This window comes from Sorex fumeus, unplaced genomic scaffold (assembly GCF_029834395.1).
Source record: "Sorex fumeus unplaced genomic scaffold, SorFum_2.1 ptg000072l, whole genome shotgun sequence".
Taxonomy (NCBI): domain Eukaryota; kingdom Metazoa; phylum Chordata; class Mammalia; order Eulipotyphla; family Soricidae; genus Sorex; species Sorex fumeus.
In genome coordinates, this window is record NW_026606129.1 from 60,424,181 (window position 1) to 60,447,715 (window position 23,535).

General features: G+C 38.3%; 1 protein-coding gene and 1 non-coding gene across 4 annotated transcripts in view; one reads left to right on the top strand and one right to left on the bottom strand.

Annotated features, from left to right (window-relative positions):
- The window catches only part of FHIT (fragile histidine triad diadenosine triphosphatase), a 1,773,722-nt gene that overhangs the window by 163,950 nt on the left and 1,586,237 nt on the right, over positions 1 to 23,535 (bottom strand). The gene's annotated exons all lie outside the window — the stretch shown is intronic.
- LOC130037960 (small nucleolar RNA SNORA72) lies at positions 19,168 to 19,297 on the top strand. Its single transcript, XR_008794539.1, has one exon. It is a non-coding gene; the product is annotated as a small nucleolar RNA SNORA72 (small nucleolar RNA).

A 23,535-nucleotide genomic window follows, 5' to 3' on the forward strand; every position in this document is an offset into this window, starting at 1 on the left:
TGAGATCCTGGTAGTGAATCTGTGATACAGCTGATGGAAGATCCTGATGTATTGAGTTTGAACATCCTGTTTGGCTAGGGATTCGATAACTGCTTCCATCTCAACAGAATCAAAGGCCTTCTTTAAATCAATGCATGTTAGACAGAGCAGCATCTTGAATTCCAGAGAAACCTCAATGAGCTTGGTTACTCTGTGGATATGGTCCATCGTGCTGAATCCTTTTGGAACTCAGCTTGCTGGCATGGTTGTCCTTCATCTATTGTTCTGCCGATCCTATTCAGGATGACTTGAGTGAATAGCTTGTAGATGACAGACAACAGGCAGATCGGGCAATAGTTGCCAAAGTCGTTGATGTCTCCCTTTTTACAGTAGTACAGTCCTGCTGGTTTTCCACTGGGATGGAATTTTGCATTCAGACAGGTAGCGTGTGAAGAGCCAAGCCAGCATATTGATGAGTAGTGATGGCAGTTTCTTCAGGTGACCTTGTCTGGGCCGGTGCTGTTTGTTTCTTTACTGATGAAATGGCATGTCAGATTCGGAAGGGAGAATGTTGGGAACGATATATCCATCCTGTGGAATTTGGTATCTGGTCAGGCGGACATTGCTATCAAAGAGATCCAGGTAGAAGTCATGAATAATCTTCTCCTTTGCACTTCTGGAAGATGTGATAGATCCATCAGGACTTTGAAGGCCAGTCATCTTGGTCTTGTAGTTGGCGAAGAACAGGTGGTCATTGTGAATGCTTTACTGGCTTCTGCTGCATCTGCTAGCACTGCTGCTCTTCTCTCTTTTAGGCCTTCCTTGATCGCTTCTCTCCATTGATTTGTGGGCTCAGACATTCGCTTGCGTTTGCCTGACGCTCCTGCCAAGCTACATTGGCAAATGAACTCGAGAGTTTTTGAAGACAGGCATCTTTTTGTGGCTATCTCTCCCTCGGTGTTCCTTGCACAATTATGGAGGTGCTGAACCAGTCGAACATATTCTTCTTCAATGCTGTCAATGACCGAATCTTTCCATGTTGCAGAAATAGTGCCAAAGAGCTCCCAGTTGGTGGTCATTCAGGAACTTCTCTTCTTAAATTTTTCAGCCCTTTCTCCCTGCTCTGTTATGTAGAATTTTGTACAAAGGAGATGGTGGTCCGATCCCATTTGGAATTTTGGGACATCAGCGACATCGGTCAGGCAAAACCATCGATTGAATATGAAGTGGTCAATTTTATTGTGGAACCATCCACCAGGAGACTCCCATGTCCAACGTTTAGATTTGGCCTTCTGGAACTGTGAGTACCATGGATGATCTTGGTTGGCATGACGAACTCAGTCTCTCACCCTGTTCACTCCATTCTAGGCCATGGGTCCCAATGTGGACTTCTTCAGCTGATCTTCTCGGTCCTATCTTGGCATTAAAATCACCGACAATGATCTTGTAGAAGGTATGGTCTTTATAGAACTTCTCCAGCCCCGTGTAGAACTTTTCAATTTCTTCTTCACCATAATTAGATGTTGATGCATAGACAACGAAGATAGAAACTGCCGGCAGTGAGCCACATTCATTCTAGTGTAATCATCTGAATTGGGTTGTTAGGCATTTGAATGAATCAATGCTCATGGCCAAATTTGTGTTCACAAGGACACTGATACCACCAATGCCTCTTTCGTCGCATGTTCCAAGCAACAGTTCTCCAGTGTCAAAAAAAAAACATGATATGGTTGATGCCTTCTCGTCTGGGTCAGACTGATGATGTTGTACATGATCTTTCACGCTTGTACCATCAGGTCCTCAATGTATGCATCCTATGCCAGCGTATGTTCATTGAAAGTACAGACAGCCATTTTATTCCTTCTTCTAGTCCTCCACTACCTCCAGTACCTAGACCCCGCCAAGCTCCAGGCCATTTTCTGACCTGCACGACTGCTTCACGGCTGTGTGACACATCATAAGACACTTAATACCCCTCTTCCAAGATCACCACACCATAATTGATGGGGTTCAAATATGGTTTGAGCCATGGGAACAACTTCCAGGACGATTAGAGGCCGCTCTAAAAGCCTCTATCCCTCTCGGAGAGCCTGGCAAGCTACCAAGAGTATCCCGCCCACACGGCAGACCCTGGCAAGCTCCTATGGCATATTCAATATGCCCAAAACAGTAAATACAATGGCTCTCATTCCCATGACCCTGAAAGAGCCACGAATACGGCAGCGTTAAGAAGGATGAGGAAGGAGAGGCTGATAAAATCTCAGGGCCGAACTAGGCTGCCAAAACGAAGAAGAACCCATACACACACATACATAAATAACCCCAAATGAGTTGGTGAATCAGATGAGATAGATAATGTAAAATTGACTGAGACTTGGACAAATATTAAAAAACAGGATGGCCAAAAACTTGGTTTTCATATTAATGGCTCATTTTCAACTCTACTAGAATATGTTCATATGAGCAAAACTACTAAGGGAAAAGATGCTGTATTTTAGATTAGTTGCATCATTATTGGAAAACTCTAGCTCATATAAATCACCCACGAGTACTTTGTCTTTTAAAAAATATGATAATGAAAAGAATGATTGATTGTACTTGGCATATTTTCCTTTCCATGGTTGCATTTCACTGCAATTATAAAAACATAATATAATATTTCTAAAGGCAATGGCTACCTGATAGAAGCATTTGAAAATGATCTGTACCTTGGGCTCCTAGACAGGTATATGTTTGAGCCGTGTGACACTTAAGAAAAGAAACTCATTTTTGACATCCATAACCACATCTTCCTGCTTCAATGGGCTGCCCTGCTGTCCTTTGCCAGGTTTGTCTGAGTTTTAACGTATCCCTTTTTTCAGGGTGCTTATGAACTCTAAATGACAGCTGTGTATCATGTGAAAAATTACCATTTTCACTGGAAGGTCAAAAAGCCATTTCTGACTCTGAGGTTTGTAAGGAAATGTTACTTCACCACCCTAAAACAGATTTCTTTCTCAAACACACCCCTCATCATCAACTGAAATGTAAAGCTTTTAAAAGAGCCAGATAAAGATTTCACAGCTTCAGGAACACTGAGAGAGAACAGGAGAAAAACAATACAAAGACAGCATTCACTGTGTGATCACACATAAGAGAGGCATAAGTTTATGACAGGGTTGGAGAATAACACACAACATTTGATATCAATGCTAACAAAAGATGATTTGGGAGCAATTTTAAATATAGAGGAGAAAAAAATTCGAGCCCTGTTCCCCTGGCTGCTAATGCACTTAGACCTAAAAACACTGTATACAGTTATTTTTACCCACCTTGCTCTTATCTTATGCTGTGATTAAACCAAACCGTTCTGACTATAAACCCTTTTGTTCTGTCTCACCATTTCATAGAGGCTTGGTGTGTTAATCAAACTGTCAGCATCGGCAAGAAAAGGAGGAAAAAGAGGGCACATTCTAGCCAAATGAAGAGAAATTTGAGCTTTCTACAATAAACACATTTTCCAGTGGATGAGCTTTTCACAGAGTAATTATTTCACTTCTCCCTAAGATTACTGATTACATCACACAGAAAAACTAAGAGAGACCTGCTTGATCTCCCTCATCTATCTATGGCTCTTGTGCAAACTTATACTTGTTACCATGAAAAATGACAAATTTGCCAACTGATCAAAATGTTAACAAGGTAACTGTCAGTGAGATGGATCTCTGACTGTCACTGCAAGCTAGAACATGAGGATACATTGATATTTCTCAATATAGCCACTGCTTCCCCAATGTTCACTAACAACATTTTCACCGCGAGGATAATAAATCACCAGGAAATAACTAGCTATATAGGATCTCTGGGATATGATAGATTCATCCTAACTGTAATATCTGCAAGGTAGAAAACAATTGATAATGATCCAAAGAAAGCCCTAATCAACTGCCATTTGCCATAATGGGGTAGATGAAGCAAAAATATAAGATCTTAAACATGTGATGTATGCCACAATGAAACTGAACTGCTAGGGAAAGTGCACACAATGACAAATAAAATATAATGAGTCAGCATACTTTAGGGTCCGATAAATGGAAATTAAAGTTAATAATAGTCTAGATTCAATTATTATATTAGACATTGGCGGAAATGGAATAATTGTTTCAATTTCTGAGTTTATGAATGCTCAAATACCCATATTGACTGTATCTTACACAACACTAAGGGACATAGTGTCAATTCTTGGTTCATTTGTAACATTTATTTATTTGCGTAGTTCCTGGCAGTCTTGGAAGTCTGGAGCCACTACTAGAGGTGCTGAGGAACATACCCTACCATGGATTAAAATTTAGGCATTGTAACCTGCAAGGAATAGGCTCTGCTTGAGCCACATCCTACTCCAGCCTCAGTTTATTTTTTTTGGGGGGCCACACTAAGTAGTGCTCACGGCTTACTCCTGGCTCTGCACTGAGGGATTACTCCTGACAGGGCTGTGTTGCTGAGGATCAAACCTGAGCCAGTGCCTTACCTGCTGAACCATACCATTCCTGATCCTTTGCCCCAGCTCTTGACTTGTCTTTTCCTCCAGTAATTTTATGTCCTTTACGCGTCTTTGGGCTATATTATTTTTGAGCTTCTCATTCAATGGGTTAACTATTGAAATATTTTTCTTTCCTTTACCCCTTAGGCTAAAAGTCTAAGAACCAAAAGAACCAACAGAGGAGAAAGTCCTCCTGGAAATAAGAAACAGGGAATGGAACACAACAAAGGGAGGCATTTTTGATCATGACATGTTCGTGTCAGGAAGATCATGACATCAGGTCACATAGACAATGAAATAAGGCTTTCAACTGCCAAAGAACTGCCTCTTCCCTGTTAGATTTTAAGAGTAAGAGACTAACATATAATACAATTAATTTTTTTTTCACACTCCCTTGGTATTCTTTGGTGTCTCTGAATCTTCTGCTTCTAGAATACTCTTAGCTTCTTCCCCTCTCAGTTCCTTTGTGTTTGCAATTTTCTTTGTTATGGTTATTTATCTCTGATGCTGCTCTCTTCCTCCACCTTAAGTCTCAAGTTTTTTTTTCTTCTTATCAATTCATTTCAAAGTAAGGACCATTCTCAGTGCTTTGATTTAACATATCTTTACCCAAGGTAGCAAGAACCAGCTCAGTGTATACCACTGACTTTCTGAGCTGTTAGCATATTGGCAGCAAAAAAGAGGGGCTTAAGTACAGCCTAGATCTAGGTTCTATCTAGTTTGATATCTGGGAATATCACACTGTCTGGTTTTGAACATTGGAACCAGATTTTAGTGTAAAATTGTGCAACAATTCAAATACCACGTATCAGTTTCCTCGTACTGCAATGGAGAAAATGGCAAAGCCCACATAAAGTATGACCAAAATAAGATCACCCAAGGAAATGGCTTTAGATAGTATCAAACACAGAGGAAGCCATCAGAAACTGTTAGCTACAGTTAGACTGGCAAGGACAGAGGTAATTGTGACAGGTTGTAAGTGAATTAACTCACAATAACAGATGTTAGGTCAGTGAGCCAGATCATATTCTTCATTGTTGATTTTTGTATTTACTATTAGTTAATACTGTATTACTTCTACTTCCATATTTCTAGTCTAAATGTAAAGAATGGCACTGGTCTTTATGTCCCTATAAATATAATGAGTCACTTCTAAAAAAGACCTGGAGTAGCAATGACATTGTTCATTTGGACATCGCAAAAGCACTGGAAAGTAAAAGAAAACCGTAGATTAATGTGTTTATCCTCCAAAAGCAACAAACACATTTGACACACAAACATTTGTCATGGGCACTGACATTGTTACCTTTGACTCCCACTTATTAGCAACTTTTCTCTTCATCTATTCTATAATTAAGCAAGTGAATGCTTCTAATAGCCTAAGTAGCAGAGATTAAAATGACAATAACACCACCTGACTACAGAAATACCTACTTCTAAAAAGATCAGGTTCCAACACACCACAAGCTATTGACCAAATGTGTTATTTTAGTGGCCAGTTTGGGCATGTTTTATTTTCACAGATTTATTTATCCTTCTACTGATTAAAATTTGGGAAGAAAAGATTCTTTCAAGAGGTATTAAAGAAGGAAATGTAGGTAATAACCCATTAATGAATTAATTTCAGAGTGGTGGAGAAGAGTTAAAAAAAATGGGTGTCACTATTTCTATAAGACACTGCAGTAGATTCTTAGAATACAGTCCTTTTATTCAAAGTCAACAGTGATTTCCCCCCAACATTATAATAAAACAACCTTGAACAACAAAATGACTTCATTCAAGACCTGATTTCATTATATGCTTCTTAAAGTTGCAGTTTCCAAGATCCTTTCAATGAAAAAAAGTACATGAGGACTTAAGCTCAATTTTAAAGCTTCTGAGATCTTAAGTAACTTGCTATATTTTGATTAAAATTATGAATCCTTGAGGCAAATGTACATATACACAAATGTTTACATCTAATTTGTAGGGGTTTACAAACCTTCTACAGTCAATCTATGAACCACTCATTTCAGCATAAAAAATATCTCTGTTAAGGCTTCAACTTATTCTCATCTTTGTATATATCCTGTGATCATAAAAAATGGAAGTCATTAAAATTAAATTTCAAAAAAGAAGCTAATATATAAGAACATAATATTAAAGCTTAAAGTGATCATTCTTGGGTACATCCAAAATTAAGAATATTTATCTTGATTAACATATTACAATAGAATTTTTATTAATTAAATTCAAATTGATAGAAGATAAGACAAATGTATCATGGCAAAATTTCTGAATAGATAATGATTTATCAGATTTTTCTCCAACAAATTAGCTGAGGTAAATGTTATGCTATTAAATTATTATGATATGGGGTTAAAAAAACATAATATCGCATGATGAGAGTAGACTGTAGACCGAACAAGATTGCCACTCAATGTCTCTTTTGCAAACTACAGCACTCAAAAGGAGAGAGATAACAAAAGGGAATGCCCTGCCACAGAGGTAGAATGGGGTGGGGGGGTGGAGGGTGGGAGGGATACTGGGACTGGTAGTGGTGGAGAATGGGCACTGGTGGAGGGATGGGTATTCGATCATTGTATAACTGAAACCCAAGCACAAAAATTTGTAAGTCTACAACTGTACCTCATGGTGTTTCACTAATAAAAATTTAAGAAAAAAAAAACATAATATCTGATGCTCTGAAATTATTCATATTAAGAACTTTTATTTCCTGCTTTGTTTTTAATTTAAGCATTTTTCTCATTTTAACACATCTCAGATGTAAAATATTTATACTATGCACTGTTCAAGTTAAGCACTAGACTTTTCAATTAAAAATATAGTCAAAATCAGTGCTGGAGAAATAGTCCAATGGGTAGGTCTCCCTCGCATGTTGCCAGCCTGAGTTTGATCCCTGATATTGGATATGGTTCCCCAAGCCCTGCCAGGAGTAACCTCAGAGAGCAGAGTTAGGAATCAGCCCTGACCACAGCCAGTTGTGGCACAAAACAACCACACAAAAAAAGAAATCAAAATAGAAATTCTTTACAATGTTTTTTTTTTGCATATAAAAATATTTAGTTAAAACAGTTTAATTCTCATGTATGCATTAAATCAGCTTGACGTACAATTGACATACCACATGAATTATGTTTTAGGAGTCATACTACTGAAATATCTTTGTTTATATCTTATAAAATATATATTAACAATATTCACATGAAGAAGGTAAATTACTTCAAGAAGGGATATTATAGTACATTGTTTTTACTGACAGAACAGAGCAACACATAATAGGGGAAATAGGGTCTTGAGAAATCCACGGGCTTAAAAACATTAAAAAATGGTGGTCAACAGAAGGTCAATACTCAAGTGCTGATTCCCAGGAGCAAAAATGGTGAAAACCTGGTTAGATAGTTCGGAAGAATGTGGAGGAAACAAAATATTTTGTGCAGAGAAAAGCAGATACAATTTAAAAGAACACCATTGCTCCCTGCAAATGCAAAATCTATCAGCCCTCCCTATCTCGCTGTCCTTATTTGTCAATAAAGAAACACTGAACACAGAACAATAAAGAAACACTGAACACTTAACACTGAACACAGAAGCTGGAAACTTGGGATCCTAGTTTCCAAACTAAAATAAGGCAAAACTAAATTGCCCTCAGTCATGTTTGTACTATGATGTTAGAATTTTCTGTAGAAATTATTTAATTGGGAGAATCTCTATAAAGTTAGCAAAAGCATATTCTTTCCAAACATTTTTATCCACATGAGTAGGTGAGTGATATGTTGGGATTCTTTGTAACATTTCTTGAAGCTGTGCAAGCTGGCCATTTAAAACGTTATTACAAATGAAACTTCAGAATTTTTAATGAATATTGAAGGTAAACATAACATTCAAAACTTTTCACTTTTAATTATTTCCTGTAACTTATCATTATTTATACTCGTTATTTATCATATCTGCACATTGAAAATAAGATGTCTTGCTGAACATCTTCCCCCAATTCTCTAGAGTTAACAATTTGCAGTTTAAAATCAGACAATATGAGAGTGTGAAACATTATAAATTTCCTAAATCATGGCTAAACTGTGACCACAGATTGACTACCAATTTAGTTAAAATTAAGAAAAAGAAGCCAGTAAGAATTAAATTGAGTGCTAAACATAACTTTGTATCAAAAAATATATGCTAAACTTACATGGTGCATATAAATTTGTACTTAAGTGCAGATATCATTCTCTATTAAGCATTTATCAATACAATACTAGATATAAAGTGATATGTACATCTAACAAAGTAACCAGCTCAGATTTTAAGAACAATATTTTTATGGTTGGGAATTAGAAGCTATGCGTTTTGCTGGGAACGATTAAAGTTTAATAGGTTCTTTTATATCTCTAAAGTTACCTGTATTTGGCTATAATATCACTACATAAGACATTTTCCCAAAGAGCAATCCTACCTAAATAAAGAGAGATCGGAAGTGCTTTCTCCTATTTTGATAGTAGATAAAGGAATCCTTCTAGTGGGTGGTAGTTAAATTCAATTTTAACAAAGAAGAAGGAATGGAATAAGTCAGTACCATGTTAGTTGCCACTTGTCTATTATGAGAAGGCTGCTGAAGATAATGGAAAGTATTGAATGGAAAGGTAATTAATGTTAACGCTCTAAGCATGTAGATATAAATGTTATGAAATTTCTAAACAGGTTATAGAGGTAAGGTGGGGAAACCAAGGCGGAAAGGGGGTCCAGGGACTGAATGGAGATAGATTGGTACCTTCATGATGGATATGGCATGGTACCATACTTTGAAGAGCTGTGAAAAGACACCCCTAAAAAACACATAATCTTGTAAATCAAATATGAGGCACTGAAAATATATGTATTTTGTAAGTGTTGAAATAATATTAAAAGTCTAAATAATGCTTGATTAAATTCCACAGTTTAGAGCCATGACTCATTTAATATCAAGGAAAGATATATTTTAAATACTATCTGTGATTAAACATACCAGAAAGCAGAGGGGAAAATGACAAAAACAAAAATGAGTACCCAGTTAGATTTGCTGGGCCAGAGAGATAGTACAGCAATTAAGGTGTATACCCTGCTGGGTTATGACCTTGGTTGATCCCTAGTACTGCATATGGTCCCCAAGATCCACCAAGAGTAATCTTTGAGCACAAAGCCAGGAATAAGCCTTGAGCATTGCTGGGTATGGCCCTCCTCCCTGCTCACCCCCTCAATACCACATAAAACAAAAATCCAAGAGATTTGAAAATGTGCTTTAGGATTTTAAATCAATATATTCTGGGGTTGGGGTGGGTGGAGGAGTTTGAGTAGTCACCCCTGCAGTGTTTAGGGCTTACCCCAGGTAGGCTCAGGGGGCCATATAGAGTGCTGGGATATAGGTTGGCTGTGTACAAGCTGCATGATGTACTATCTATCATTCTAGCCCTAAAATCAATATATTCAAAACTTTTAAAAAATTTATTGTCACCTTTATATCCTATCAGTTCACCAGAAGAATACTAACATTCTGCTCATGGATGTGACAGGGTTATACTCTATGCCTAAAACATCAGCATTAATACAATTTTAAACTATGATACCACAATTCGAAAAAAAAAATTCAAAGCTCTATTAGTCAGTTGCTATTTAGAAACACCAAATGTGTGATTTCTACCTGCATTCAGAAGGCGAAAAAGATGAACATGGAGTTAAGCTACTAAGTTGAGAGCATCAGTGGACTCAAGCTCGGCTTCTACTACGAGATAGTGCAGGAACTAAGGTGCATTCCTTGCACACAGCCAACCCTGGTTCAATTTTTGCAACACAGGTGTCCCAAGCATTGTCAGCTGCAGTCCTGAAGTTCCCTGAGCACTACAAAGTTCCCTGAGCACCCTGAGGACTTGAGTCCTCCTGTTCTTGCATTGAACCACTAGCGCAGTAGATGGAGAAAAACTGAGAGCCTTCTCTGAGGACCCCTGAACCTCTGGGGAGCTCCTCTCACAAGCTCCCATATATTTCTTAATAAACACTAACCGCAGTCAGGCTCGGGGAGGCTGACACTCATCCTCTCTTCTCCAGAGAGTCTGAAAGATGCAGAGGCATTGTAAAAAAATTCTGTTCTTCAGGAACAGAATCCAAAGGACTGCTGGAAAAGAACATCAAGTACATGGTTCCTGATGCTTTATTTGTTCTTTTAAACTACTGACCTCTCTGATTTGATTTGCTCCAATCTCTTCTGAGCATCTGTAATAGAATGAGAACACCAGCAGTGGCCTACTATTGGATTTTGCTTTAGTAAAGTACAGTGCTCTGTCTGATCATGCACTCTGCAAGATCCAGCTTCACATCCTAACTGCACCTTCCTGGCAAGCTTTGCTACTTTGATTATTGCTTCCTTTCAGTCCCTGAGGTGCAACTGCCCCGGGTGTCACCAACAGGTGTGTTTTTTCCTTTGACTTCCTTCCATGAATCCTCAAGGCATATATGAAGGGCATGAGTACTGCTTTCATTTCCCAAGTAAAACCAACATTCAACCGAGAATCATAAGCTCCTACTGTAGCTTAAAATAACACAGTTTCTGCCTCTGTCTCTGTTTTTTTCCCCCTTTCTCTCTGTCTCTGTCTCTGTTTCTTTCTCTTTCACCTTCTTCTCTCCCTTCCCACAGAGCACAAACCTTCAGACAAGAGGGCATCTGCTAATTTTCCTTGTAATTTCTAAAATCAGGACCGTAGGAGAAAACAATGCCAGGCATTTACAGTTGCAGGACAGACAGGTTGTGGGATTAAAGTAGACACATTTGATGAGAAAATACTCTGTTTTGGTATCAGTAATAGGCATAAAGGCACCTTTTCTATTTTAAATGCCATACATAGCATAATATGTCTGTGTCGTGCTATGAGTTTGGCTACACAGAATACTTTCTGCCACAGGAAAACGCAATAGAAGCAGGGAAATCCACATATATTCCTATCATACAGGAGAGCCTGGAAATAAACAGTACCGTGAAGAATTCATTTGAGGGGAAAAAAGCACCCCTAACTTTTACCTACCTGTGACTCTTTCATTCCCATATAAGCCTAAATTCACACTTCACCAGAGCATCTTAGCTCCCAGGACTCAAAATAAAGAAGAAATTTCACCTCCCATTAAGTAGTGCCAACATTAACAGGTATTTAGCAAGTTATAGATCTTTCATCAATTATCCTCATAGCCTTGTCTGGCTGACAGTTGGATTTCTGTTTTACTTATCAGGTAAGTAATTAAGCATTTACTGGGAATCAACTAGTTACTAGAAGCTTTCAGCTTTCCAAGGAAGAGAAGGATATAGCCCTGACCTCATGAAACTTATATACAGCATTGCTCAAAGAAGTAAGAGCCTGGGATGAAAGAAATAATGTTTAACTCGCTGGGTATCTAGAAGGAAATGGGGGGGAAGAATGGAGAGGAATGACTCAGGAACTAAAGAATAGGACGTTGTGCTATAAAAGAATAAAAGAAGAGAAAAATAAAGAACCAAAACTTTCCAAAATTCTCAATATGAAGCTGAAGCTCCTGAATTTTAATTCCTGTCTATTCACTTGCCACTGTACCAAGTCACAGAGCCTTGAAAACTGCTTTTCTGCTGAGCTCCCATGGAAACAAAGAATCAGAGACAGAGTAGGAGCAGAAAATTTTTTCCCACATTTCAATGTCATAAGAAGGAGTATGATCAGCAACGTTGAGGCAAGAACTGCCTTTCCGAGGTGTGAGAGGAGGACTTATATCCTAGATTGATGGTGAGGGCTGGAAAGTTTGGGGACACAGTCTGCCCTTGGAAACTCTTTGTTACAATTCTTCCAGCACAAAGGTAATGAGAATGTGTAAAATGCAGCTCTCTCTGGCTGCAGCAGCCAGAAAGTCAAGAAAGAAAGAAAGAAAGAAAGAAAGAAAGAAAGAAAGAAAGAAAGAAAGAAAGAAAGAAAGAAAGAAAGAAAGAAAGAAAGAAAGAAACAGAGAGAGAGAGGAAGGAAGGAAGGAAGGAAGGAAGGAAGGAAGGAAGGAAGGAAGGAAGGAAGGAAGGGAAAGAGAGAGAGAGAGGGAGGGAGGGAGGGAGGGAGGGAGGGAGGGAGAAAGAGAAAGAGAGGGAGGAAGAAAGAAAGAAAGAGAGGGAGGAAGAAAGAAAGAAAGAGAGGGAGGAAGAAAGAAAGAAAGAAAGAAAGAAAGAAAGAAAGAAAGAAAGAAAGAAAGAAAGAAAGAAAGAGAGAGAGAGAGGAAGAAGGAAGGAAGGAAGGAAGGAAGGAAGGAAGGAAGGAAGGAAGGAAGGAAGGAAGGAAGGGAAAGAGAGAGAAAGAGAGAGGGAGGGAGAGAGGGAGGGAGAAAGAAAAAGAGAGAAAGAGAGAGGGAGGAAGAAAGAAAGAAAGAAAGAAAGACTGCTTGTCATGCTATACTATTATAATAGCATATTAAAAGGGCACAAATAGGGTACTAATTAGCAATCATAAAGATTCAAAGCTCCAGATTGCTCATCTTCATATCTGGGCAGTAAAACTGCCAGGTGCTCAAAAAATATGCTAAGGGCTCAGCCAGTGGGGCAGAGGCAAAGCAGTCAGAGCTAGTGGCCCCACCTACACCCTGCAAGGACCCAATGTTATCTAGATGGCTGCTTGAGGAATTAAGATCAGTCAGCCCAGGCAGAGGCAAGTTCCTCCTCTCCTGCCAGGCACAGTAGAGGACCTTGCCAACATCTGATTGATCATCTTCAAGTGACTTTCTCTAAGATGTATTCCTGTCCATGGTCTCTCTCTGGATTTTATGCAGAAGGCTGCTTCTGAAAAATGAGACTGTTTTATTAGCATGCAGGGGCCAAAGTTTAGCCTGAAGGAGAGATACCTTCATCAATAAAATCTTTTTTGATTAAATTTGGTCTTTCTTTTTGGGTATGCTCAGAGCTTAGAAAATAAGCCAGGTGTGCTTTCTAACTTTTATCCCCAATTTGTTCCCTGAGGATTTTAAGGATTTATAGCCAGCAGCACAACATATAAAAAGAAATAAAGGAGTCTGCTTTCTTTAGCAAGTTGACTCTTAATTCATATCCAGTAATCCAGACTTGGGAATCACACTACTCAGTAGAGTGTTTGACTAAGCAGCTGTGCATGTCAGATTAGCCAATTATTTTTTATCATTTTTAAGTGACTAAGTATGGAGACTTGGCTTTTGGAAAAGAATTTGAACTTTGGTAATAAGAAAAAAAAACTTACATGCCAGTTTTACATGCTGTGTGTCATATGGCTTGTAAAACTGAAGTTGGCAGATTCCTTTTACAATGACAAAAGATTAAACTGAAGGTAAAGCAGTGATGAAAATGAACTATACAAAGTCATTTTCATATTCATTTTATTTTCATTGTAATAAGAGATTATATCATCTTCAGAGGCAGTGAAAAATCTGGGGAACATCACAGAGCCTCATAAAAATATCGGTTTGGGGGCTGGTGTGATAGCACCACGGGTAAAGCATTTGCCTTGCTCTTGGCCAACCCGGGTTCGATTCATAGCATCCCAGATGGTCCCCCGAGCACTGCCAGGAGTAGCCAGGAGTAACCCCTGAGCGCCACCAGGTGTGATCCAAAAAAGCAAAAAAAAATGAACTTTACATTAGAAAATAAATTCTTCCAGTATATTTTATTTGAGGTATCTGAGCAAGTACCATGGGGATCACTGGGTCCTTATGTATGAACCATAATTAATTTAACCCATCCAGAATGGCCATCTGGACATTTGTGTTTCTAACCAACACAATGAATACCCATGAACTTCACTTGTTCCTACTGCTTGGGATTACATTCAAAACTGCTCAGCAATGTCTGATACTAGTTAATCAGATTTGGATTAGAAATCAATAGCCAGTTCAACCTGCTCACTGATTACTTTATCCACCCAACCCCAACAGCTTCAAAGGTCTATGATATTCTGAATCCCCACCCAAGGATTTGTCCTCACTGAAATTCTCAAAAGATAACCATGAATCTCTAATGGTGATAATTTTAGTATATGTGACACAGGACACTAGGTACAATACCTGACTGTAGGAAGCCTCCCCAAATCCCAAGTTATAACAGGTGTAAAGTCCTTATCAGAGTCTCTGACTCACTGGCCAAGTCATTTATGTTCTCTAGGAAACTGTATTTTCCCATTTAAAAGCAATTGCAAGCTTGGTAGGTTTTCTCTCAAAGCGATGCTAAAAGGTCAAATAAAGAAGGCAATGAAATATGCTTTGAATGCTTCCAGAAAAAACTTTAATCCCAAGACATAATTGTTAATGAATGGTTTCTCATCTGCATATGGGTTAAAATATTTTTTTAAAAAAGCATACTTTCATTGGTGCTCATTGCAAAGACACTAATTCTTCATGGTTTCATAAGCACATATATAACTGAGAATAATTTGCAGTGATCGTACAATAATGAATGTAAAATCCTAATGAGAGAACATATATTGGCTGAAAATTTGTGTTGTTCTTTTCTTCCTTTATTTTGTCAAAGATATTGTATTTGAATTTCCTTCAAAGGGGATTAGCGCCTGTTTAGTATTATCCCTCTCTTTCATGTGAAAACTTTCATTAGAATCCTAGGCAGAGCTTTAGGCTTTCAATGAAGAGGTTATTAAAAATAATTAATATCTAAATGGTGCTCAAAATACCACATTACAGTTAATCAACTACATAGTCAAAAGGCACAGAGATGGAGATGATATTAAATACCAGAGAGCCCAGCCTGATCCATTAGTGATTTTATTATTTCTGAGTACAAATTTAACTTCTTTGATAGGGCAAAGACTGTAGACTTCTGGAGGCCTCATTTGGTCTAAGTAGATGATTTTCTTGAGAGGATTCCATGTTGGGGATCAGACAGGAACTTGTGGTGGTCTCAGAGATGGTGTCTACATTTCACATTCCCTAAAGGGCAGCTTTAAATACAGCCTTAGCCAGGATTCTAGGGTTTTTATCAGGCTTTCTAGATAATCAAGACTTGGACTACAAAAAGTTTTCGTGAACTTCTTGTTTTAATTCTCAAGAGAGATTCAAGGAGAGGCTGTCCTTAGGGTTCCTTAATGACAAATGCTGCCTTAGTTCTTCTCTTGTGCTGAAGTTCATTTGTTAACTTCCCAAGGTAAAATGGTCACTTAAATCCACAGAAAATGGGAACCATTTCAATCATTCTATCTTTTATTACTCTGAAATAAGACACCCCAATTAATGAATGTTAGCACTCTAGCTCAGCATTTCCCAAGTATGATCTTTAAAACACTATTACCATATACACTGCAAAAAAAGAAAAGAACAAGTTAAAAAAATGCTATAGTTCAATGATGTGTGGGGAATGCTTATTACATTTCTTGTCATTTCAGGAAAAAGCTTAAGATCTAACAATTTCCAAAATTAAGAATCATATTTAATGTGGAGTATTTTCCAAGGTTATTTACCATAAAATATTGTTCATACTCTCACTCCCAACACCCAGTTCAACCGATTTCCAGGCTAGAGAATACACTTTGGGAACTAAGTTCATTCACACTGTATCCTACATTAGGTGACTGCCGTCAATTTTAATGAGATTAAAATAACACATTTAGCATTTTATCAGCAATAAAGATATTTACTCTTAAAATGCACGCAGCCAACATGGCCAACCCAAGTTTGTTTCCTCCGCCCCTCTCGGAGAGCCTGGCAAGCTATCCAGAGTATCTCGCTCGCATGGCAAAGCCTGGCAAGCTACCCGTGATGCATTCGATATGCCAAACACAGTTACATGTCTCACAATATTACTGGGTCCACTCGAGCAAATCGATGAACAATGGGAGGACAGTGACAGTGACAGTGACTCTTAAAAAGCACTCCCCACTGGTAGAACCTGTGCCACTTCTGGGCTTAAACATTTTCAGAGATCTGAACATCTAAGATTTAGGACTATTGATCTATCCTTTTGATTATCCAGCTGAGATAAAGCATCAAGTCTATGGCAAATCACAATGTCCAGAGTTATGAAGGCAAATGTAAGGTAAGAAGACTGCCCTCAGGAAGAACACTGCGATGAAGGCATAAGACAAGTAACAAAATCATGTAAGGTATAATAAAGAAAAAAGGGAAGACATTCTGTATAAGGAGCAACAGAAAGCCGATAAAGACTAAACCTACTGAGCCAGGCTCCGACAGGAAGATTGTTTTCACATAGAAGGGAGATGAATAACAGCATGAGAAGGGCTGAGCCAGGCTCCGACAGGAAGATTGTTTTCACATAGAAGGGAGATGAATAACAGCATGAGAAGGGCTGAAGCTATAGCTACAATGAAGAATGACTTTCTAAGTTGTTCCTCCTTCATATCACATATCAAAACAAGAGAATCTAGAACTGAAAATGTCATGACTAGTTGGCCAGATCTTATCATATTTCTTTAGACCAGGAAACCTCTGCACAGCTTGCCTGATGGCAGGTATGGAGTGAGTCCTGTATCCACCTTACCTTGACCAACCACACCGTTTCATGTTACCCATGAGCAGCTTTACATGTATTCATCACATCAAAAGGACACCAGGCTAGCGATATGCCTTTGCAACTCGCCATATGAAACAAAGGGGTTCTTAGAACTAGATATTCAAGTATAGCTTGTAAGTAAATTCATTTTGCATGAATAAAGTGTAAATTCCTTGAAAAAACATGTAATGAATTCTTTGGGGTGTAAGAAATCCACTTATCACACTTCATCACTTAACTTCCCGTTAGTCGTCGATTTGCTCGAGCGGGCGCCAGTAACGTCTCCATTTGTCCCTGTCACATGCTAGTGTAGCCCAATGGCATCTGTTCGCTCTGGGAACATGAAGAGCCTCAAACCGATCGTTCATGATCTTGACGAAGAAGTCTGACCATCTGGTAGGTGGGCGGCCACGCGGTCTTTTGACATCCCATGGAATCCAGTCGGTAACAGCTCTAGTCCAGCGGTCATCTTTAAATCTCATTATGTGGCAGCCCATCTGATTTTGGACACCTTGGCAAATGAGACAGCGTCCCTGATTCTTGATCGTCGACGGATGTCAGAACTCCGGATTCTTTCTCTCATTTGAGTGAAACGTGATATTCCAAGCATAGCTCTTTCTATACTTAAGAAATCCACGTACTGTGGAATGTCTGTTTAGATTTTCCTGAATAGGACAAAGTTGTTATTTAAGGGCTACTAAACTTAGAGAAATGCTGAAAACCAGATACATGAAAACTCTATTGTTCCTGAAATAGGAAAAAAAATATCAAACATCCAAGTGAAAAATGACATCTGACAAATATTTAATATGAAATCACAGTTCCATCTATAAATTTATTTATTCAGGTCCATATCATCAAAGATACTTGAGTTTCTTAGATGATATGCCCTGCCTACCCTAAGTAATGACCCTATAATTTTCAAATTGAAAAATACCAATATAGAGGGATATTAGTAGACATGTATATCATCAGGAGTGATGTAGACAACAGGGAGTAGTAGCAGAATTAAAAAAAAACATAAATTTTTAACCTTTTAAGTAAACTGACAAATTGCACCCTGCAGTCTAGTTTTAGCATCAGCACCATTTTTCCAGAATGGCTTTTCTCCTGTTTACCTATTGCCTAATGATTCTCTATGCCCAGAAGGGCAGCCAGTGTTATTGAAATGGCCATCAATAAACCTGAGAAATAGTACAGGAGTTTGGTAACTTGCCTTGTATGTTGCCAACACCAATTCAATCCCCAGCACTGTGTATAGTCCCTTGAGAATCACAAGGAACAATCCCTGAGCACCACCAGATATATACCAACCCCCAAATAGATTTCAACAACAAAAATTTCTAGTGATTTTTTTGTTGTCATTCAATATAATTCAGGTCAGCAAGACTGATGAGTTCTTTTGGTCATTAACTATCTATTTAATAATTGTAAATATAAAGCCATTAATTTCCTGAGCCCCAGAATTAAAATAATTAGGGGGAAGATTATAAGGTTGGGCAGAATAAAGAGATGTAAAGTATGCATGAATATGAAAAATAATCCTTTCCAAAATAGTGTTTCTTTGAGGGTGCTACGGACCTACATGCAAACAGAATATTATTGCTATGGAATTTGTTCAAAATTTTCTAAAGAGAAAAAAAAACCCAAAACCACAATAAAAAACCTCATGCCACACATATATAACTCTTACATTGAGGAGGATAAGTTGTTTATGATCAAAACAAGTCAAAATAAAGACAAGTAAAAATAAACCACTTATTTATCATCAAAATATTGCCAACTGCAAATATTCTTGCTGTTTTCATTTTGTAATAATCAGAGTAGGATATAAATTAGAGAAAGAATCCGGAGTTCCAATCTCTGTCCACGGTCAAGAATCAGGGATGCTATCTCATTTGCCAAGGCGTCAAAAACCAGATGGGCTGGACATGTAATGAGATTTGGAGATGACCGCTGGACTAGAGCCGTTACCGACTGGATTCCACAGGACGTCAAAAGACTGCATGGCCACCCACCTACAAGATGGTCATACTTCTTCGTCAAGACCCTGAACGATCAGTTTGAAGCTCTTTGTTCCTAGAATGATCAAATGCCATTGGGCTACACTAGCATGCGACAGGGACGAATGGAGACGTTATTAGCAACTGCTCGAGCAAATCAGTGATTAACGGGATGTCAAGTGATCAAATGATCAAGGCTAAACATTCACTCTAAAATCACCTTGCATGTGTTCCCAAATCTAGTTCTTTTCCTAGCTAGGTCTGGTATTATAAACACAAGTGACACACACACACACACACGTGATTTTTTGTTGTTATTCAATATAATTCAATTCAATATTGTTATATTCAATTCAATATATTATATTGTGTGTGTATCAATAGAGTCAAAAAGCAAGTCAAACAAAACATGTTCTTTTATAATGAGAACACTATAAACAAAACACTATTTTGCATAGGGCTCTTTAGTTTCCCTGGAGGGGCTTGGGGTACTTTATGTGGTGCTGGGGATCAAACCTTGGCCAGATGTGTGTACTCTTGCCCTACCAATTATATTATGGCTCCAGTGCAAAGTTAGTGTGTGTGTGTGTGTGTGTGTGTGTGTGTGTGTGTGAGTGTGTTTGGGGAACAAAGGTGGTAGAGCTCAGTACTTCTGAATCTGAGCTCAAAGATCATTATTGGCAGCACTTCAGGACCATCTATAGTGCCAGGGATTGAGGCCAATCAGCTGCGTGCAAAGCAAATACTCTACCTGCTGTTCTATTTCTCCAGCCCTAAACTAGTCTTATTTTAAAAGCTAAATCATTTAAGAGATCAAAGTGATAGTGTATCATTACCTTGTATGCAGACAGCCCTGGTTATATCCCCAGTACCCTGTACAGACCCCTAGCACTGTCAGGAGTGACCCTGAGTGCAGAGCCAGGAGTAAACCCTGAGCACAGCCCAGTACGGCCCAAAACAAATAAACAAAAAAAAAGTTAAAACATTTATAGATAGTTTAGCACACAGCATTTTAACGCTGTGTAAGTTTCATAACCAGTTAGCACTGTGTAAGTTTCAAACAGTCAACTGTTTTGGTTAGTTAGTGATAACATTTTGGTTTTGGTACCACCACAAATTTTTGTTTTGTTTTTTGCTTTGCAGGCTAGAGCGATAGCACAGCCAGTAGGGCATTTGCCTTGCATGCGGCCGACCCGGGTTTGATTCCTCCATCCCTCTCAGAGAGCCCGGCAAGCTACCAAGAGTATCCCGCCCACACAGCAGAGCCTGGCAAACTCCCCGTGTCATATACGATATGTCCAAAACAATAACAACAAATATCACAACGGAGACGTTACTGGTGTCTGCTCATGCAAAGCGATGAACAATAGGAGGTCAGTGCTATAGTGCTATGCAGTAGGGCGTTCACCTTACAAGCGGCCAACATGGCCGACCCGAGTTCGATTCCTCCGCCCCTCTCAGAGAGCCCGGCAAGCTACCGAGAGTATTCGATATGCCAGACACAGTAACAACAAAGTCTCCAATGGAGACGTTACTGGGCCCGCTCGAGCAAATCAACGATCAACGGGAGGGAGGGCCTCCCTTTATCTATGAGACACACCGCTTGTTTTAAATTTTTGTGTTGTGGAGAACAAATTAAGAGAACATTCTATTTGCTGAGTCATCTTTGCTTATTGGCTAGCTCTCTCCCATTTGGATGTTGGCATTATTGAACAGAGAATCTGACTTTTTATTCTCTACCTCAAGCTCACTGCCAATGTAAAGAAATGTAAAGATTCAGTACATATTTGCTATGTGAATTAATTTCTGAAGAAGAAAAGATGAATATATAAATAAATTATTAAGAGAAAAATGACATCTGAAAGGAAATGTGAACTGTCCATTAGAATTGGTGAAAAGAATTTACTAAGTTTTCTATATTAACCCTTGAATTTTATCATTTGTCTAACTGGGATCTATTCGACATAAGACTAATAATCAAAATAATAAAGAAAAGTGGGTAATGTTAACCAATCACCAAATATAACTCAGAAATAAAATTAACAATTTGTTAGTATAAATGTCTCACATTCTTTTAGTGAGTATTTATGTTTGTCCTAAATCATGAGTAAAGAAAATAAAATAGTTAAATAAAAATATAGTGAAACTATTTCAATAATTCTCAATATATAATGAGCAGTGATTTCATAAATTTCCAAATATGGTTCAGCAATGTGCACTTGCAGAGAAAGAAAATAAATTGAAGTTTGCTTTCTTTTCACAACTTTTGTTACTGGAAAAAAATAAGCATTAAAATATTTACTATCTACAGTCATTATCTGAGAGGAACAGAAGTGTGCCATTCCCCAAACTCAGAAAATGGTAGTGTAATGTCACTTAAAAAACAAAACAAAACAAAACTATCCAATACATTTGAGTGTATGTTAGTATAAAAACACACTAGGCACAAATATGTCATCAATGGTGGGTGACGTTTGTGATGTGAATCAGGTAGAGTCACAGTGAGAAGCGCTAGAGTGATCGTACAGTGGGTAGGGCGTTTGCCTTGCACATGGTTGACTCAGGCTCCATCCCATGCATACCATATGGTCCCCCAAGAACTGCCAGGAGTAATTCCTGAGCGCAAATCTAGAAGTAACCCCTGCCATCACAAGATATGACCCCAAAAGCCCAACAAATTAAAAATTAAAAAGAAGAGAAGCACAATGATGGAATGTCTGTCTCTGAGTCTGTCCCTCACATACACGTAGACACATGCAAAACACACTAACTCCTTTAACTTTTCGGTCTGCCCACCACTTCATTATCAGTCCAACAACATACCAAACCTTGGTGTTTTGAACTTGTTAAAGAGTCTTGAAATGGTTATTGACACCACAACTCAGTATAGTTCAACAGGACTTTTCTGCAGTCAAAATGACCTATAGGTTGTTCATTTAAAAACTGGGGACCACGGAGTACCTGTCAAGCAACTTGTGCTACTTTTAATTTTGTTCAATTTTCATTTAAATAGACACTTTCGGAAAGTAACTACAACGTTGCTCAGCCAGTTCTAGATAGATCCCTTTATTTTTTGTCCCTTAATGCTCCAGGAAACTCCTGCTCATCTTTTAAGACTCAACTCAAATACCCACTCCAACAGAATATCTTTCCCATTGCTATCTTTTCTGTAACAGATGCATGTACTTTAAGAATACCCATTTGCCAGCCTTTATTATAATTGTTTTATGACATGTTGATCCTCTCACTAGACACAGATCTCTTAAGTGCAGGAACTCTGCCTGGCTCATTTCTAAATCCTTAGTTCTGTGCCTGCGACATGAGAATTACTTGACAAATATTTGCCAGATGCTCAAATCAGACAATGAAATCATCTTTAGATGTCAATAAATATAAGCATAGTTTTCAAGAAGATTCTTTCCAGGAAATATTTTACTGCCTTCATACAGGAGTTATGAACCAGTTATATATAACCTTCAGATTTGATTATGGCCATGTGTATTTTTAAATGGAAATTGTTTTAAACTTTCCAGGAAAAAAATTAGAATAGCAGCTTTAATCCTATACTCTTTCTTGGCAACCAGGTACCAGAATGGAAGATGTAGTTGCATTTTTGAATTAATAAAATATTCTACAGAGTATGTTTCCTGATTGCTATCCAACTTTAATCACTTATTATTTCTATTATTATTTTGTGATCAGTTCACCTATCAACTCCAGACACTAAATGAATTGACATAAAACTCAAGCTCAGAAAGTGCTATCTAACTTGAAAAAGTCAAATAATAATAATAGGAAGAGCAACAATAGGAACAAAACAACTGGAAGAACAATGGTCACTAACATATATTGGCCAAGCTCTCTATGACCTCCCAAATACTTTGAACCTCATTTTATCAATGAAGAGATTGAGGTGCTAGGGAAAACACTGGGAATCAGCAGATTCTTAGTGTGAATCAAGTCTGATGTGATCAGAGTCCTTATTACAATCTCTCCACTACAAAGCCAGCCCTCTATGGTTTTTTTTCTGTTTTTTATAGCCTGAGTTTTTTTCTCAAGAATGCTTCAAAGTGGGGCCCTGGGAAAGTGGAATAACCTTTCCGTGTTTTGCTCTTACACTAGCAATGAGCTTCAGAAATAAGAGCTGACATTTCCTCCAGAGGTATATGGGGGCACAATGAACTTTTCAGACATTTTCACAAATGGAAAATTATCTCATCTGTGTAGGCAGATAATGACTGGTGGTGGTGGGGAGTATGGAGGCAGGCAAGGTTTTAATCTTTTAAAGAAAACAATGGCATTGTGGCAACTGAAAGAATCCAACCTCAAGCACCAAGGAACTTTCACCCAAGGAGAAAATCTCTCTGTGGCAGCAATAAAAATTTGGCTTCCTGAGGGCTTCCTGTCTTTTATGTCATCTAGTTGGCAACAAAAGGATGAAAGTCAATAGAAGATTTACTGAACAAATGTTGTGGGACATTGTATAAGGACAGTGCTTAGCAAAACATTTTTTCAATGATCCAAGT